Source organism: Oncorhynchus masou, chromosome 15 (assembly GCF_036934945.1).
Source record: "Oncorhynchus masou masou isolate Uvic2021 chromosome 15, UVic_Omas_1.1, whole genome shotgun sequence".
NCBI lineage: Eukaryota > Metazoa > Chordata > Actinopteri > Salmoniformes > Salmonidae > Oncorhynchus > Oncorhynchus masou.
The window spans coordinates 39,891,561-39,910,293 of record NC_088226.1 but is presented as its reverse complement, the minus strand read 5'-3'; positions in this window follow the sequence as shown (position 1 = coordinate 39,910,293).

Here is an 18,733-nt window from a genome sequence, read left to right as displayed (position 1 = left end):
GCTGTAATATAATGATGTCTAAAGGAAACTAGTTTGATGCAGATGCTTTCCTTCCACACAATGTCTCCTACTGCAAAACTCTGAACAAAACACAATGTACCTACTCTAAACTGCGTGGTGATTCTTTCAACCACACACCCAAACAAGTTTAGCTATCTTTTGAAGTTTAGCTTTCTTTCATTGTACCTAAACAAGTTGAGCTCTCTTAAAAAGTCAACCATATCTCTACTCCACCTCAGGGCCAATTGCACCAACTGTTCCTACATATTTATGAGGTGTAAAACAAGAGAAGCAGGCCCGGATCTCACCTCGAGCCATGGAGAGAAGTTATAAAACAAACCACAAACTAGCACTGTTTCCTCAACAGCTTTTGATGCAGATACCCTGCCAAAGGGTTGGATATGGGGAAATGTGTGTGTGCGAGAGAGTGTGTGAGTTTTTTTGGGGGCGCTTGTGTATTTCTGTGAACAGGGAATCAATTTATATAATGTATGTAGAGATAAGTGTACATGTGTGTGTTTCTGTTTGTGTGTATCCCTGTGTGTCTGCATATGTGTGTGTGTGTGTGTGTAGGCTGGCTGGAGGGCAGCAGAAACAGTGCAACAAAAAACATTTAAAGTGCTTTCCAATGGAAAACAAATAAGTTGTGTTTCTTATTGCACAAGTTCAGGTATTTCCTCCCTGTTTCAGGACATTTTCATCCATTTATTGCCTGCTCAAAAGCACCCAGGTTGAGAGGTTGAAGACATAGTGATACGTGAGAGGAGGATAAGAGGATGAAAGGAACAGAGCAGAAAAAGAGAAAAGAAAACACTCAGGTAAATTATGCATCAGCTGCCTCACTTTAACAAGGAAGACTGTAGGAGATGTAGTCTGTAACAAGTTTCCAAGCAACGGGGGAAAAAGAGGAATAATATTTGTCTAGATAAAAGTTGGGCTGGCGACGTTATAATTTATGACACTAGAGGCCGTGACATCGCTCTGCCTAATGATCAAAGACAAGCTAACAAGCAACCCAATCAGTCAGTCAGGGACTTGTGGGATGCAGTAGTCACACAATGTCACTTTGCTAGTTTACAGTAATACAGGGTTAATATGGGGCTTGCTAACACAGTGCAAGATCCATTAAAAGTGTGGGGCTAATGTAGAGGATGGCTAAGTCTTGCCCGAGACCCAGAAATGCCTTGCCGTTGAATATCATTGAAATCCACTCAACCACGACCCATCAATAGAGCTATTTTTACTGTATATTCTCTCCTTTACTCTATATTCTCTGAGTCCTACTCAACTTACACTAAAATAAAGTTGCGGAAGATTGTCGAAGAGAGTGTATGAATTGAGTTGGAAATTGAGAGAGATCGATATCATAAAGAGAGCGAGAATTTGGAAAATTTGGATGACTTAGGCAATGAACATGTGTTTTTATTAGGTCTGTGCAAATATCATTTATTCACTGTGTTCTCATGACTTATGATTAACAAGAAGAAAAGCTCACAAAACAGAAGAACCCACTGACTATGTTCCAAATGGCACCTGACGCTTCTCTATATGTGCGGCGGTCCAGAAGAACCTGTCGGATGTCCAGCCACCCATTGTTGGCAAAATGCAAATAAAATGCCATGAGTGAAAATGACTGGCAAGTGTAATTGAAATGTGTAATGAATAATATACTTTGAACCCTCTTACTCTCTTGATGTGTATAAATAGTATTTGTTAATTTAATTGTTTTGACATGTTAGCAAAAGTGAAACTTTCGGTGCCTGGCTAGCCAACTGACAGCTGCCGTCTTGACTTGTGATATTAATAGGATAATTGGCCCTTTCTAGCAATATAACTTATGGCACAAGAGAAAATATTATAGGCTACTATGAACTATGTAGGCTATCGACAGATCAGAGAGAGTCATTTTTCCATCTCAATACGATAGCTCATTTGTACAGTCGCAGAGCATACTGCCAGCTCAGCTCGGCGGTCCCTGCAGCCCGAGCTGAAAAAATATATTTTTTCACACACATGAAAGGATGATGTAAAGATATTACAGAAACAATTGCCAGTTCCTTGCAACTAGGCTATGTATCAACAGATCAGAGCGCAGAATTATTCAAACGTTCCATCTCATTATGAAGTTGATAGGGATAAGGGGAGTTTATCCGCGATTGCTTTGCTAGCCTAACTGAAAGCTAAATCCATGAGGCTGGCCCAAATGAAATCATAGCCTATGGAGGTGACAGACAGGCATCAAAAGGCAAACAGTGATGTATATTTTGTACACTACTTCATGCTAAACAATAACCTACCCTACTCATTAGAAATGAGAGACATTTCAGTCACCCTGTTCTAATTCACATTAGATTTTCCTGCATTTGTCAGCCTCCTCCCAATGATCAAATCATAGGCGGTGGATTATATGCTGTCCTTTATCTATACATCTTTTAAATGAAAAGTAATTACGGAGAAACTGCCGGCATCCGCTTCTTGTGAATATGGTTAAAGTATTCCCTCGAGCTTCCCGCCATGTCTGAAATGAAGACATCAACTTCCAAATTGACAGCTGTCAATCATTAGAATGGCAGCCTTTTCAGATCGTGAAGTTGCTCATCGTTTAAACAAATTACATCTAATTCATGTGAAAACGTTGCCGGTGAACAAGGTAAACGAATGAATCAGTCTTGAACAGTTATGAACAGATCTGGGAGATGATGTGTGGTAAGTGATTGTGCTAACATATGACTAGACAGCAGTCCTCAGCAGTTTCTTCAGGAACGTGATGGGGATAAAAAAATAACCACCATTTTCATTTCACACAGGGGTCAGGGTCTGTGAAGATCCAGGAGTTTGCAGACAGTGAAGTCACACAGCAAAGTCTGCATAAAGATGAAGAGCCACCTGTGAGACAAATGCTTTCAGTAATTGTTCCAAAAGGATTGGATGCAAAACGACCATGGTATCTCTATGACGAGATAAGGCCTTCACTGCTGAAGAGTGTAGGGACATCACCACCCCTTCCCCATCAGTCCCAAAGTCTGGGAGGAGGGCTTACTTTGAGGACTCTGACTGACTCTGAAAAGAATTCAGCAACTTCACACACCCCAACACGTACATATGCGCACACACACACACAACTTAAACAACAACTTAAGTAGATCTAGGCCTATAGTAATGTTTAGCAGTTACATAATTTAAATACAAATCTGAACTGTCGTTATAAATTGTAAATATGTCAAGTGTCAGTGTGCAGCGGTAAGGACGGAGTCAGGCGCAGGACACAGAACTGAGTAATATAACGTACTTTAATCGAAAAGAAACAACCACAAATTCCACACAGTGAAAACACACCATAACACAGCATTCTAATACTCAACAAGGAACAAACACAAAACATAATGGGAACCAGAGGGTTAAACAGGGAAAATAATATTAACGTAATGGGAACCAGGTGTGTACAATTAAGACAAAACAACATAGAAAAATAAACGTAGATCGGTGGCAGCTAGAAAGCCGGTGACGACGACCGCCGAATGCCGCCCGAACATGGAGAGGCACCAACTTCGGCGGAAGTCGTGACAATACCCCACTCCTGACGTGCGGCTCCAGCAGAGCGCCGTCACCGGCATCGGGGACGACCCAGAGGGCGAGGCGCAGGGTGATCTGGGTGGAGTCAGTTACATTCATGCAGTAAGGAAGGGTCCAGGATGTCCTTCACCAGGACCCAGCATCTATCCTCCGGACCGTACCCCTCCCACTCCACGAGGTACTAAAGGCCCCTCGCCCAACGCATTGAGTCCATGATGGCTCGCACAGATTATTCCGGGGCCCTCTCAATGTGCAAAGGGGGCGGAAGAATCTCCCGCACCTCAGACTGCTGGAACGGACCAACCACCACCAGCGTGAGGAGAAACATATGGAACGAGGGGTAAATACAATAATGAGGGGAAGCTGTATCGTATAACATACCTCGTTCAGTCTCCTCAGGACTTTAAATGGCCCCACAAACCGCAGACCCAGCTTCCGGCAGGGCAGGCGAAGGGGCAGGACCCAGCCTCCCGGTGTATGTGCCTCACTGAGGTGGTGGTCGGCGCTCGCCTTCTGTCACCTGAAGGCCAGTTGCAGGTGCACATGGGCAGCGTCCCATGTCTCCTCTGAGCGCCGAAACCATTCATCCACCGCAGGTGCTTCGATCTGGCTCTGATGCCACGGTGCCAGGACCGGCTGATAACCAAGTACACACTGAAACGGAGACAGGTTAGTGGAGGAGTGGCGGAGAGAGTTTTGGGCCATCTCTGTCCAGGGGATGGAAGCCGCCCACTCCCCCGGCCGGTCCTGGCAATAAGACAGCAGAAACCTATCCACATCCTGATTAATTCTCTCCACCTGCCCATTACTTTCGGGGTGAAACCCTGAAGTCAGGCTGGCCGAGACCCCCAGATGTTCCATGAATGCCCTCCAGACCCTTGATGTGAACTGGGGACCCCGATCAGACACTTTATCCTCAGGCACCCCGTAGTGCCGGAAGACGTGTGTAAACAGAGCCTCCGCAGTCTGTAGGGCCGTAGGGATACCGGGCAAAGGAATGAGACGGCAGGACTTAGAAAACCGATCCACAACAACCAGAATTGTGGTGTTTCCTTGTGACGGAGGAAGATCCGTCATGAAATCCACCGATAGCTGTGACCACGGCAATTGTGGAACGGGTAGCTAAAGTGGGCCACCAGTACTTCCCACTAAGACAGCGCACTGTCCGACCGATGCCAGGATGACCAGAGGAGGGTGATATGTGAGCCCAACACATCAATCGATCACGAACATCAGACGGAGCGTACAGACATCCAACTGGACACTGGGTGGGAGTGGGCTCCGCAAGTAACGCCCTCTCGATGTCCGCGTCAACCCACATACTACCGGTGTGAAGGCAAGAAGCAGGAAGTATAGGAGTGGGATCCATGGACCACTCTGTGTCATAGAGTGATAGAGGATAGAGTGAACACAAAACGGGTGAAAAACATGGCCCACCTTGCCTGGTGAGGAGCCATTCTCCTCACCGACCCGGATGTACTCAAGATTGTGGTGGTCAGTCCAACCGAGAAAAGGGTGTTTAGCCCCCTCAAGCGGATGACTCCATGTTTTCAGAGCCTTCACATCAGCCAACAGCTCCCAGTCCCCCACATCCTAGTTTCGCTCTGCCGGTCTGAGCTTCTTCGAAAAGAACGCACAGGGGCCGAGCTTTGGTGGCGTACCTGAGCGCTGAGACAGCACAGCTCCTATCCCAGCCTCGGACACATCCACCTCTACTATGAACGCTAAGGAGTGATCAGGATAAGCTAACACAGGAGCCGAGGTAAACAGAGCTTTCAGGTGACCAAAAGCCCTGTCCGCCCCACCTGACCACAGCAGTCGCACCGGTCCCCCCTTCAGCAAAGAGGTAATGGGAGCCGCTACCTGACCAAAGGCCCGTATAAACCTCTGGTAGTAGTTGGAAAACCCTAAGAACCGCTGCACCTCCTTTACTGTGGTTGGAGTCTGCCAATTACACACGGCTGAAATGCGGTCATTCTCCTTCTCCACCCCTGCCTCGGGCAGGCGGTACCCTAGTAAGGAGACGGACTGTTGGAAGAACAGACATTTCTCAGTCTTAACGTACAGGTCATGCTCCAACAGTCGACCAAGCACCTTGCGCACCAGAGACACATGCTCGGCACGTGTAGCGGAGTATATTAGAATGTCATCTATATACACACCACTACACCCTGCCCAGGCAGGTCCCTGAAAATCTCGTATACAAAGGATTGGAATACGGATGGAGAATTCATCAACCCGTACGGCATGACGGTACTCATAGTGCCCAGAGGTGGTACAAAATGCTGTCTTCCACTCATCCCCCTCCCGGATACGCACCAGGTTGTAAGCGCTCCTGAGATCCAATTTGGTGAAGAAGCGCACACCATGCAATGACTCGGTCACACTGGCTATGAGAGGCAGTGGGTAACTATACTTCACTGTGATCTGATTTATACCTCTATAGTCAATGCACGGGCGTAAACCACCATCCTCCTTCTTCACAAAAAATAAACTTGAGGAGGCAGGTGAAGTGGAAGGCCGAATGTATCCCTGTCCCAGAGATTCGGTGACATATGTTTCCATAGCCACCGTCTCCTCCCGTGGCAGAGGATACAGGTGACTCCTGGGAAGTGCTGCGTCTACCAGGCGGTTTATCGCACAACCCCCCCGTCGATGGGGTGGTGGTTGAGTCGCCTTCCTTTTACAGAAGGCGGGAGCCAAATCGGCATATTCGGGGGGGGGCATGGTGGAGACCTGGTTTGGACTCTCCACCGTAGTTGCACCTTTGGAAACACCTATACACCTCCCTGAACACTGATGTGACCATCCATTGAGAGCCTTCTGTTGCCACAAAATAGTGTGGTCATGATAGGCAAACCAGGGAAGCCCCAACACCACAGGAAATGCAGGAGAATCGAGACTAATAATTCTCTCCTCATGACCCTCCTGTGTTATCATACATAGTGGAGCTGTGACCTCCCTAATCAAGCCCAACCCTAAAGGACGACTATCTAAGGAATGTACAGGGAAGGGCACATCAACAGGAAAAAAATAGGGATCCCTAATCTAAGAGCAAACGAACGGTCAATAATGTTCCCAGCTGCGCCTGAATCTACTAGCGTCATATGCTGGGAATGCGGGGAAAACTCCGGAAAATCTATAAATATACATATGTGCGCAACAGGAAGCTCTGGATGAGTTGGGTGCCTACTCACCTGGCATGATCCACCAGTGCCCAATCTGCTGCCTCGAAAATCCTGGGGAACCTCTCCAGCACCGACCAGCAGTGTGTCCTCTGTGGCCACAGGTAGTGCAGGAAGCGGCCCCCCCTCCGATCACCCTTAGAGCACACCTCCGAGCTCCATAGGAGTAGGATCGGAGTTGCTGGGGGATGGAATGGACAGACCCCGATCCGGACATCCGCGGGTGGCCAACAGGTTAAATCCACCAGCTGGTCGAGGTTAAGGGTGGTATCCCTGCAGGCCAGCTTCCGACGAAGGTCCTCATGTAGACTACACCGGTAATGGTAAATCAGGGCCCTCTCATTCCATCCCGCGCTGGCAACCATGGTCCTGAAGTCCAGTGTGAATTCCTGTGCGCTCCTCATCCCCTGTCTGAGAAGGAACAAGCGTTCCCCCGCCGCTCTCCCCTCAGGTGGATGATCGAAGACCGCCCGGAAGACCGCCCGGTGAAATCCTCATAGTTGGCCCACTCAAGCACTTTCCCCAACAGACAGGAGATGAGGACGGACATGCTCTCGAATCCCGAGGGTGCCTGGTGGACAGTCGCCAGGTAGAGCTCCAACTGGAGCAGGAACCCCTGGCACCCGGCAGCCATCCCATCATATGCGCTTGGAAGCGAGAGCGCCACTGGGTCCAGGTAACGGAGGAGTGGACAGGGTTGTGGATTTGTTTGGGGTGAAATTGATGGGGGTGTGGGAAAACCCCCTTTCTCCCATCGCTCCATGTTGAGCAGCTGCTGGATGCGTTCCTCCACTGGTACCGAAGGACTGGGTACACCTGCTGACTCCATATTCATGATGCGTGTTTCTGTCAAGTGTCAGTGTGCAGCTGTGAGGACGGAGTCAGGCGCAGGACACAGAACTGAGTAAAATAACGTACTCTTAAAAATAACGTACTTTACTCTAAAAGAAACAACCATAAATTCCACGCAGGGACAACACACAATAACATAACATTCTAACACTCAACAAGGAACAAACACGCACAAAACTTAATGGGAACCAGAGGGTTAAATAGGAAAAATAATATTAACGTAATGGGAACCAGGTGTGTACAATCAAGACAAAACAACATAGAAAAAGAAACATAGATCGTGGCAGCTAGAAAGCCGTTGACGAACGCCGCCCGAACAAGGAGAGGCACCAAATTCGGCGGAAGTTGTGACAAGATATAGTATTATAAACTGACTGGGTGTGTCAAGTCCTGAATGCTGATTGGCTGAATGTATATATACAGTGGGGCAAAAAAGTATTTAGTCAGCCACCAATTGTGCAAGTTCTCCCACTTAAAAAGATGAGAGAGGCCTGTAATTTTCATCATAGGTACACTTCAACTATGACAGACAAAATGAGAAGAAAAAAAACAACGATAAAATCACATTGTAGGATTTTTAATGAATTTATTTGCAAATTATGGTGGAAAATAAGTATTTGGTTACCTACAAACAAGATTTCTGTCTCTTACAGACCTGTAACTTCTTCTTTAAGAGGCTCCTCTGTCCTCCACTCGTTACCTGTATTAATGGCACCCGTTTGAACTTGTTATCAGTATAAAAGCCACCTGTCCACAACCTCAAACAGTCACACTCCAAACTCCACTATGGCCAAGACCAAAGAGCTGTCAAAGGACACCAGATACAATATTGTAGACCTGCACCAGGCTGGGAAGACTGAATCTGCAATAGGTAAGCAGCTTGGTTTGAAGAAATCAACTTTGGGAGCAACTATTAGGAAATGGAAGACATACAAGACCACTGATAATCTCCCTCGATCTGGGGCTCCACACAAGATCTCACCCCGTGGGGTCAAAATGATCACAAGAATGGTGAGCAAAAATCCCAGAACCACATGGGGGGACCTAGTGAATGACCTGCAGAGAGCTGGGACCAAAGTAACAAAGCCTACCATCAGTAACACACTACGCCGCCAGGGACTCAAATCCTGCAGTGCCAGACGAGTCCCCCTGCTTAAGCCAGTACATGTCCAGGCCCGTCTGAAGTTTGCTAGAGAGCATTTGGATGATCCAGAAGAAGATTGGGAGAATGTCATATGGTCAGATGAAACCAAAATATAACTTTTTGGTAAAGGAATGGAGGACAAAGGATGCTGAGTTGCATCCAAAGAACACCATACCTACTGGGAAGCTTGGGGTTGGAAACATCATGCTTTGGGGCTGTTTTTCTGCAAAGGCAACAGGACGACTGATCCGTGTAAAGGAAAGATTTAATGGGGCCATGTATCGTGAGATTTTGAGTGAAAACCTCCTTCCATCTGCAAGGGCATTGAAGATGAAACGTGGCTGGGTCTTTCACCATGACAATGATCCCAAACACACCGCCCGGGGACCGAAGGAGTGGCTTCGTAAGAAGCATTTCAAGGTCCTGGAGTGGCCTTGCCAGTCTCCAGATCTCAAGCCCATAGAAAATCTTTGGAGGGAGTTGAAAGTCTGTGTTGCCCAGCAACAGCCCCAAAACATCACTGCTCTAGAGGAGATCTGCATGGAGGAATGGGCCAAAATACCAGCAACAGTGTGTGAACACCTTGTGAAGACTTACACGTTTGACCTCTGTCATTGCCAATAAAGGGTATATAACAAAGTATTGAGAAAACTTCTTATTGACTAAATAGTTATTTTCCACCTTAATTTGCAAATAAATTCATAAAAAATCATACAATGTGATTTTCTGGATTTTTTTTCCTCATTTTGTCTGTCATAGTTGAAGTGTACCTATGATTAAATGTACAGGCCTCTCTCATCTTTTTAAGTGGGAGAACTTGCACAACTGGTGGCTGACTAAATACTTTTTTGCCCCACTGTATATATCAGATCATATACCACGTCTATGAGAACATGTATTTTTACTGTTCTAATTATTTTTCTTACCAGTTTACAATAGCAATAAGGCACTCCCCGGGCTTGCGTCGTGCCTAAGAACAGCCCCTAGCCGTGGAATACTGACAAAATACCACAACCCCTCGTTCCTTATTGCTAAATTACATCATCAGAGTATTGTAATTATATATAGCCTTTAGTATAATTATTATAGTTAATTGTTTGTGATTTTCCACCCTGTATCCACCCTGTTAATGAACTTTAAACTGATGTGAAAAATAAATTATACATAGAAATAATAATATTGGCTCTGAATTGTGTTAATTCTACTGGTACCAATAATTCAACACTATAGTTGTGAAATAATTTGTTCTATGTGATATTTTATTACAAATAATATGAATAAGTGTTGTTTCAAAATATATTAAAATAGAGTGTTGGTGTTTTTGATTCAGGCTTTCTTAGAATTAGAATTAAATTCAATGGAATCCTTGAATGCAGTTTTTCTCTTTTTACTATGGGGATGTGGATGACTTTAACATATAATGACTTTGGTTCAGTGAAAGATATGTGTTATTAAAACATATTTGTATTCAGGAGAGTTTGTACTTGTCAGAAATCTATACCGTCCCAAAAGTATAAAATCACCATGTGAAACGTTTTCCTGGGCTGCCACACATATAGTGCACAACTTTTGACCAGAGTCCTACAGGCCCTGGTCAAAAGTAGTGGAGTAAATAAGGAATAGGGTGCCATTTGGGACCTAACCACTGTATGGAAAACAGACCTGATTTTACCATCAACTATTCTTTTCCTCACTTCTTCTTCTCACTCCACTGTTCACCTTTAAAAAGAGGGGGAATTCTCCATTCACAAGCACATCCAATCCCACAAAAAAATCCCATGTAATATTCAGAGCCTTTCTTCTTCTCTTTTTTTATTGCCTTTATTTGGAAAACCCTGAATCTAATAATTATTCTGAGAAATGAAAACACACCTTAATGAAAGCCTGAGCTGCAGCTGATTTTTTGTCACTGGCCTACAAACAATACTCCACCCATAATGTCAAAGTAGAACTATGTTTTTTTAAATATATATTTACAAATTAATAACATTTTTAAAGCTGAAAGGTCTTGAGTCAATAAGTATTCAACACCTTTGTTATGGCAAGCCTAAATAAGTTCAGGAGTCAAAATTTGCATGAGTCACATAATAAGTTGCATGGACTCACTCTGTGTGCAATAATAGTGACTGAGATGATTTTTGAATGACTACCTAATCTCTGTACTTCACACATACAAGTATCTGTAAGGTCACTCAGTGAATTTCAAACACAGCTTTAACCACAACGACCAGAGGTTTTCTAATGCCTCTCAGAGAAGGGCACCTATTGGTAGATGGGTAAAAATATATATAGACATTGAATATCCTTTTGTGCATAATGACATTATTAATTACAAATTGGATGGTTTATCATTACACCCATGAAATACAGGTGTCGTTCCTAGCTCAGTTGTCTGAGGGGAAGGAAACCGCTAAGGGATTTCACTGTGAGGCCAATGGTGATTTTAAAACAGTTAGAGTTTAAAGCTTTTTTGGGATAGGGGGCAGCATTTTCACTTTTGGATGAATAGCGTGCCCAGAGTGAACTGCCTCCTACTCTGTCCCAGATGTTAATATATAAATAGAATTATTAGTATTGGATAGAAAACACTCTGAAGTTTCTAAAACCGTTTGAATGATGTCTGAGAGTATAACAGAACTCATATGGCAGGCGAAAACCAGGAAGTGGGATATCTGAGGTTTGTAGTTTTTCAAAGCTTGGCCTACCGAATACACAGTGTCTATGGAGTCAAGTTGCACTTCCTACGGTTTGAGGATTCTACTATAAAGGAGGAGCTCATGAGACCTGTTTGAGTCAGTGGTCTGGCAGAGTGTCTCAGGCTCGTGATGTGCGCTCCCGACAGAGTTAGCTCTTGTTCCAGTGCTTTCCTCAGACATAGGAATTCTCCGGTTGGAGGCTTATTGATGTTTTATATTAAAAACATCCTAAAGATTGATTCCATAGATCGTTTGACTTGTTTGTATGACCTGTAATGGAACTTTTCGAGTTTTTGTCTGGACGAAGTGCCTGCGCCTCATGAAGATGGATTACTGGGCTGAACACGCTAACAACAAGTGGCTATTTGGACATAAATGTTGGACTTTATGGAACAAATCAGTAATTTATTGTCGAACTGGGATTCCTGGGAGTGCCTTCTGATGAATATTATCAAAGGTAAGTGAATATTTATAGTGTTATTTCTAACTTCTGTTGACTCCAAAATGGCGGATATTTCTCTGGCTGGATTGGGGTCTGAGCGCCGTTCTCAGATTATGCTTTTTCCATTAAAAAAAATGAAATCTGACACAGCGGTTGCATTAAAATTTAGGATGGATAAACAACATTGTAGTTACTCCACAATACTTACCAAATTGATAGAGTGAAAAGAAGGTTATCTGTACAGAAAATAAAAATTACAAAACCTGTTTGCAGCAAAAAAAGTATTACTGCAAAAAATGTGGCAAAGCAATACATTTTTTGTCCTAAATACAAGGTGCTATTTTTTTATGTTTAGGGCAAATCCAATACAACACATTACTGAGAACCACTCTCCATATTTTCAGGTATAGTGTTGGCTGCATCATGTTATGGGTATGCTTGTAAGCATTAAGGACTGTGGAGTTTTTCAGGATAAAAATGAATCGAATGGAGCTAAGCACAGGCAAAATCATGGTTCAGTGTGCTTTCGACCAGATATTGGAAGATGAATTCACATTATCCCGAAGAGGGGGAAGTGATGGCGAATCATTGGTGATTTGCACTGTGGATTACTGGGGGTTTGTATATAGTGTGCAACTCTCTTTATTTGTGTTGCTTGTGTCAGTGTGCTTTCCTCCGGACATTGGGAGATTAATTCAACTTTCAGTAGGAAAATAACCTAAAACACAAGGCCAAATATATAGTTGTGGCCATAAATTTTGAAAATGACAGAAATATACATTTTCACAAAGTCTGCTGCCTCAGTGTCTTTAGATATTTTTGTCAGATGTTACTATGGAATACTGAAGTATAATTACAAGCCTTTCATAAGTGTCAAAGGCTTTTATTGACAATGACATGAAGTTGATGCAAATATTCAATATTTGCAGTGTTGACCCTTCTTTTCAAGACCTCTGCAATCCGCCCTTGGCATGCTGTCAATTAACTTCTGGGCCCCATCCTGACTTATGGCAGCCCATTGTTGCATAATCAATGCTTGGAGTTTGTCAGTAATTGTGGGTTTTTGTTTGTCCATCCACCTCTTGAGGATTGACCACAAGTTCTGAATGGGATTACGGTCTGGGGAGTTTCCTGGCCATGGACCCAAAATATCAATGTTTTGTTCCCCAAGCCACTTAGTTATAACTTTTGCCATATGGCAAGGTGCTCCATCATGCTGGAAAAGGCATTGTTCATCACCAAACTGTTCCTGTATGGTTGGAGAAGTTGCTCTTGGAGGATGTGTTGGTACCATTCTTTATTCATGGCTGTGTTCTTAGGCAAAATTGTGAGTGAGCCCACTCCCTTGGCTGAGAAGCAACCCCACACATGAATGGTCTCAGGATGCTTTACTGTTGGCATGACACAGGACTGATGGTAGCGCTCACCTTGACTTCTCCGGACAAGCTTTTTTTCTGGATGCCCCACACAATCGGAAAGGGGATTCATCAGAGAAAATGACTTTACCCCAGTCCTCAGCAGTCCAATCCCTGTACCTTTTGCTTAATATCAGTTTGTTCCTGATGTTTTTCCTGGAGAGAAGTGGCTTCTTTGCTGCCCTTCTTGACACCAGGCCATCCTCCAAAAGTCTTTGCCTCACTGTGCATGCAGATGCACTCACACCTGCCTGCTGTCATTCCTGAGCAAGCTCTGTACTGGTGGTGTCCCGATCCCGCAGCTGAATCAACTTTAGGAGACGATCCTCGTGCTTGCTGGACTTTCTTGGGCACCATGAAGCCTTCTTCACAACAATTGAACTGCTCTCATTGAAGTTGATGATCCTATAAATGGTTGATTTAGGTGCAATCTTACTGGCAGCAATATCCTTACCTGTGAAGCCCTTTTTGTGCAAAGCAATGATGACGACACGTGTTTCCATGCAGGTAACCATATTTGACAGAGGAAGAACAATGATTCCAAGCTCCACCCTAATTTTGAACCTTCCAGTCTGTTATTCGAACTCAATCAGCATGACAGAGTGATCTCCAGCCTTGTCCTTGTCAACACTCACACCTGTGTAAATGAGAGAATCACTGACATGATGTCAGCTGGTACTTTTGTGGCAGGGCTGAAATGCAGTGGAAATGTTTTTTGGGGGATTCAGTACATATGCATGGCAAAGAGGGACTTTGCAATTAATTGCAATTCTTATGATCACTCTTCAGAACATTCTGGAGTAAATGCAAATTCCCATCCTACAAACTGAGGCAGCAGACTTTGTGAAAATGTATATTTGTGTCATTCTCAAAACCTTTGGCCACGACTGTACACTGGAGTTGCTTACCAAGAAGACAGGACCCCTTCAGGTATCTCTAAAAAAGAAACGAAAAAAGATTTGATGAACTATTGAATTGTTCCTTTACTACTATAGGGCAGAGAAATGCATTGAATAACACATGCATGCATTGCAAAAAAGACAGTCCAAAAGTATGTCATAAGAAACAAGGTATTGAAGTGTAGGAGATATAAGAAAGCTCATGAAATATATGAGTATACAGCTGAAGTTGGAAGTTACACACACCTTAGCCAAATACATTTAAATTCAGTTTTTCACAATTCCTGACATTTAATCCTAGTAACAATTCCCTGTCTAAGTAAGGTCAGTTAGGATCACCACTTTATTTTAAGAATGTGAAATGTCAGAATAATAATAGAGAGAATGATTTATTTAAGATTTTATTTATTTCATCACATTTCCAGTGGATCAGAAGTTTACATACACTCAATTAGTATTTGGTAGCATTGCCTTTAAATTGTTTCCCTTGGGTCAAACATTTTGGGTAGCCTTCCACAACCTTTTCACAATAAGTTGGGTGAATTTTAGCCCATTCCCCCTGACAGAGCTTGTGTAACTGAGTCAGGTTTGTGGGCCTCCTTGCTCACTCACGCTTTTTCAGTTCTGCCCACAAATTTCCTATAGGATGAGCTCAGGGCTTCGTGATGGCCACTCCAATACCTTGAATTTGTTGTCCTTAAGTCATTTTGCCACAACTTTGGACGTATGCTTGGGGTCATTGTCCATTTGGAAGACCCATTTGCGACGAAGCTTTAACTTCCTGACTGATGTCTTGAGATGTCATGATGTCATCTATTTTGTGACATGCACCAGTCCCTCCTGCAGCAAAGCAACACCACAACATGATGCTGCCACCCCCATGCTTCAAGGTTGGGCTTGGTGTTCTTCAGCTTGCATTCCTACCCCTTGTTCCTCCATGGTGTTTATACTTGCATACTATTGTTTGTAGAGATGAACGTGATACCTTCAGTCGTTTGGAAATTGCTCCCAAGGATGAACCAGACTCGTGGAGCTCTACAATTTTTTTCTGAGGTCTTGGCTGATTTCTTTTGATTTTCCCATGATGTCAAACAAAGAGGCACTGAGTTTGAAGGTAGGCCTTGAAATACATCCACAGGTACACCTCAAATGATGTCAATTAACCTATCAGAAGCTTCTACAGCCATGACATAATTTTTCAAGCTGTTTAAAAGGCACGGGTCAACTTAGTGTATACAAACTTCTGACCCACTGGAATTGTGATACAGTGAATTATAAGTGAAATAATCTGTCTGTAAACAATTGTTGGAAAAATTATTTGTGTTATGCACAAAGTAGAGGTCATAACCGACTTGCCAAAACTATACTTTGTTAACAAGAATTTTGTAGAGTGGTTGAAAAACTTCAACTGTAAGTACAGTATAAACAAACAATGTAGTCATTTCTGTCAGTGTGTGTAATGTTAAAAGCCCTGTACAGTATGTCAAAGGAACTGAATGTATCATAATGACTAATTGTCGTTTTCACGTGTGGTGTTCCAAAACCACATGTGTGGTGTTTCAAAACCACATGTGTGGTGTTCCAAAACCACATGTGAAGTGTTCTAAAACCAATGTGAATTTTGTTTTTTCCATAAAGTGCCAACTAATGTCATGCCAAATAATATCCCCTGGCCAAGTAGTGTCCCCCTCTACATCCCAATGCGAATTGGTCAACTATTAGCATCCATTTCCATATCAACGGTGGGACGACCTAATGATTTGAATTTTGGAGATCATTGCAGCCTAAATGACATTCTTTTCATCATCGCAATGCAAACAAGGATGATGAACAATTTCACTGTTTAAACAAGTTGTGTTTAGCTAATAACATGAAAACATTAATTTGAACAACTTTTTGGTACTTTGTTAACATTACAACATGAAATCCATGTCTTAAACATTGCTATGTGTAGGAAATGGCAAATAACCTGTAATCTGCTTACAGATCACGAAGTCAGCTAATTTCCACTCCATTCATATGCTGCTTGTCTGGCTGTCATGTTTTTATTTTAACCTGCCCTTCCCTTATCTACATTGAAATAATATAATGTCAGTAGTCCTCCATGATTTTTCCTCGTATAGCTCATTAGTACACCGTTGTGGTTGAATATATATGTATCCATTGTAGGTCCTAGGCTACAACAATGAATAATGTGGAACAAGTAAATACCATACAACTTACAATAATGAACACCTTGTGAAACAGCTGTGAAAACCAACCTGGCAAAATGTAAGATTTTAAGACATAAACTTTGATAGGTTTTGGCACAGTTGTGTCAGTTAATGTTTTTTAACAAGTTGCTCGTGCACTCACATGGCAATCATAGACTAAAATACAGAATTCTGCTGTGTGGAATATATGGGAGGTGGTTGCTGTGTGGGTGGGAGGTTCTGCCTGTCACTTGTTCTCAACAGGCAGCCAGTCTCAAAAGGGGGACTTGAAGAGGGAGACTGCAATATCCAGGCACTGCTGCTCTCTTTGTTCTGATTATTTGCAGTGCTAGTGTTTTTAGTTAACCTGTGTATCTCACATATTATGTGACCAGTATGATAACGAAAGAAAACCTTCTTCGCAGATAATGACAACAGTAGCTGTAGATTATGTAATGAAAAGTTGGAAGGTGGTTGGTAATGGAGGACATCAGGTGGATCCACGTCTGGGTGTTGGGCAGAACCCCTAGCTCATGGACAACAGGAGCAGAGTTAAAGGGAACAGGGTAGGAGACAGATGTAAACAAGCAAACACACAGGTTACAGTAAAGCACATTTGATAGATTAGTGCAGTGTTAAAAATGGGAGACATTTTCAACAGTTTTGGTATTGCCTACCTCAAGCTTGCCCCCCTCTGACTCAGAGCACAGAGAATCAGACTGATCCGAACTCACTGGTTCTGGTAGATGGGATACCTCCTGGGGGGCTCGGACAGTTATTAGGAGAGGTAAATTGAAGAGGTACATTTTTATAAGCTTAGCATAACTACCATTTCTTGCTTTCTCAAATGTCAACCAAAGCTTAAACATACTTTGTCTATTGGGCTCCACCGAAGTGTAGGGTGTCAGTGCTTCCAGTGGTCGACCGTCCAGCGAAAGAGCAGCGAGATTTCCCAGGTCTTACCATCCTTTCATCCTTCTTCCAAACCAAGTAATTCACCCGGATGTCATAGCACTTGGTCCCGGTAACTCTCCTTCTGTTTCTCCTGCGCCTTGTCCATGTTCAGTCTCAACTTGATTGATAACAGGAATACATGGAATTATATTTCATATTACAAATACATTTCTTATATATCTCTCGGAGCTCAAGAAAATACATTTACAGCGGACAATCATTTTTACCTGGTCTAAAACCTACACATCCTTCTCAGTCCGTGCCTGGAGGTGGTCCTCGGAGGGGTTCTGATCTGGTTCGACAACCTCCACCACCAACACTAAGTCAATCACAAATGTATAAGACTACAGTATATGCAATAATTGTATATACAATTGTATTGTTTGCCTCAGTCAACAGCTGTGGTTCCCGTCCGTACTCGGCCTAGATGCTGCTGTTGTGTGTAAAGAGAATTACCTTCAGGTAGTTCTCCCACCCTTCCTGGTACCAATCAAGGGATTTTCCCACAGCAGTTTTGAGTGTCTGGTTGGTCCATTCACCAAACCTGGAGGAGGGGGCAGGAAAGTGTTAACTATTGACAATGTAAGATATTGAAATATGTCTGATTACGTACCATGGAAACACAAAAACGAATTGTAAAAAATAAATAAAACAAATCATTGGTGACAGAATATAAAATCTGTACCTTGTTCCAGCAATAGAGAGAAGATAACTTTATTCTTACCCGTATCTAGATATAGATATTCATATTTGTAAGGACACACACACACGTATCTGTGTCATACGGCATGTAGATATTCATATTTGTAAGGACACACACACACACAATAATATTGAACTCTGATGTGGTCAAATAAATAACCCATTACAACATTTTAATTAGGACACTTATCATGTGCCATGGTGAAACAACTGATGGGCTTCAACTCCGGCGGCAGTCTTCACCCTCTCAATCTTCTGGCAGGCTAGACAGGGTACTGACCTTTAATCAAACAGTGACAAATTGAAACATTGTGTGCTCTCTGATAAGACATTCATTGAAATAATAATAATTTCAGATATAATATAATGTGATTGATAAACAAAAGGTTATTTCACTTGCCCAGCTGTCCACCTCCTTGACAATTCCCCGTCAGAAGAAGTGTAGGTTGATTTTGGCAATCAGGTGCTTCACTCCGAAATGGTCAGCATGCATCTCGGTCAGCATGGCTTCCTTCTCCTCCTTAGTAAAAATCACTCTCCTGTGTGGCTAGCCATCCTTTCCACTTGTTAAGGGCATTTGGAATTACCATAATTGCTTACACCTATCCATTTGATTTATACGGTTTAACTTATAGCAAGCTACCTCAATATGATGGATTGAGTTAGTCTCAGTATGACT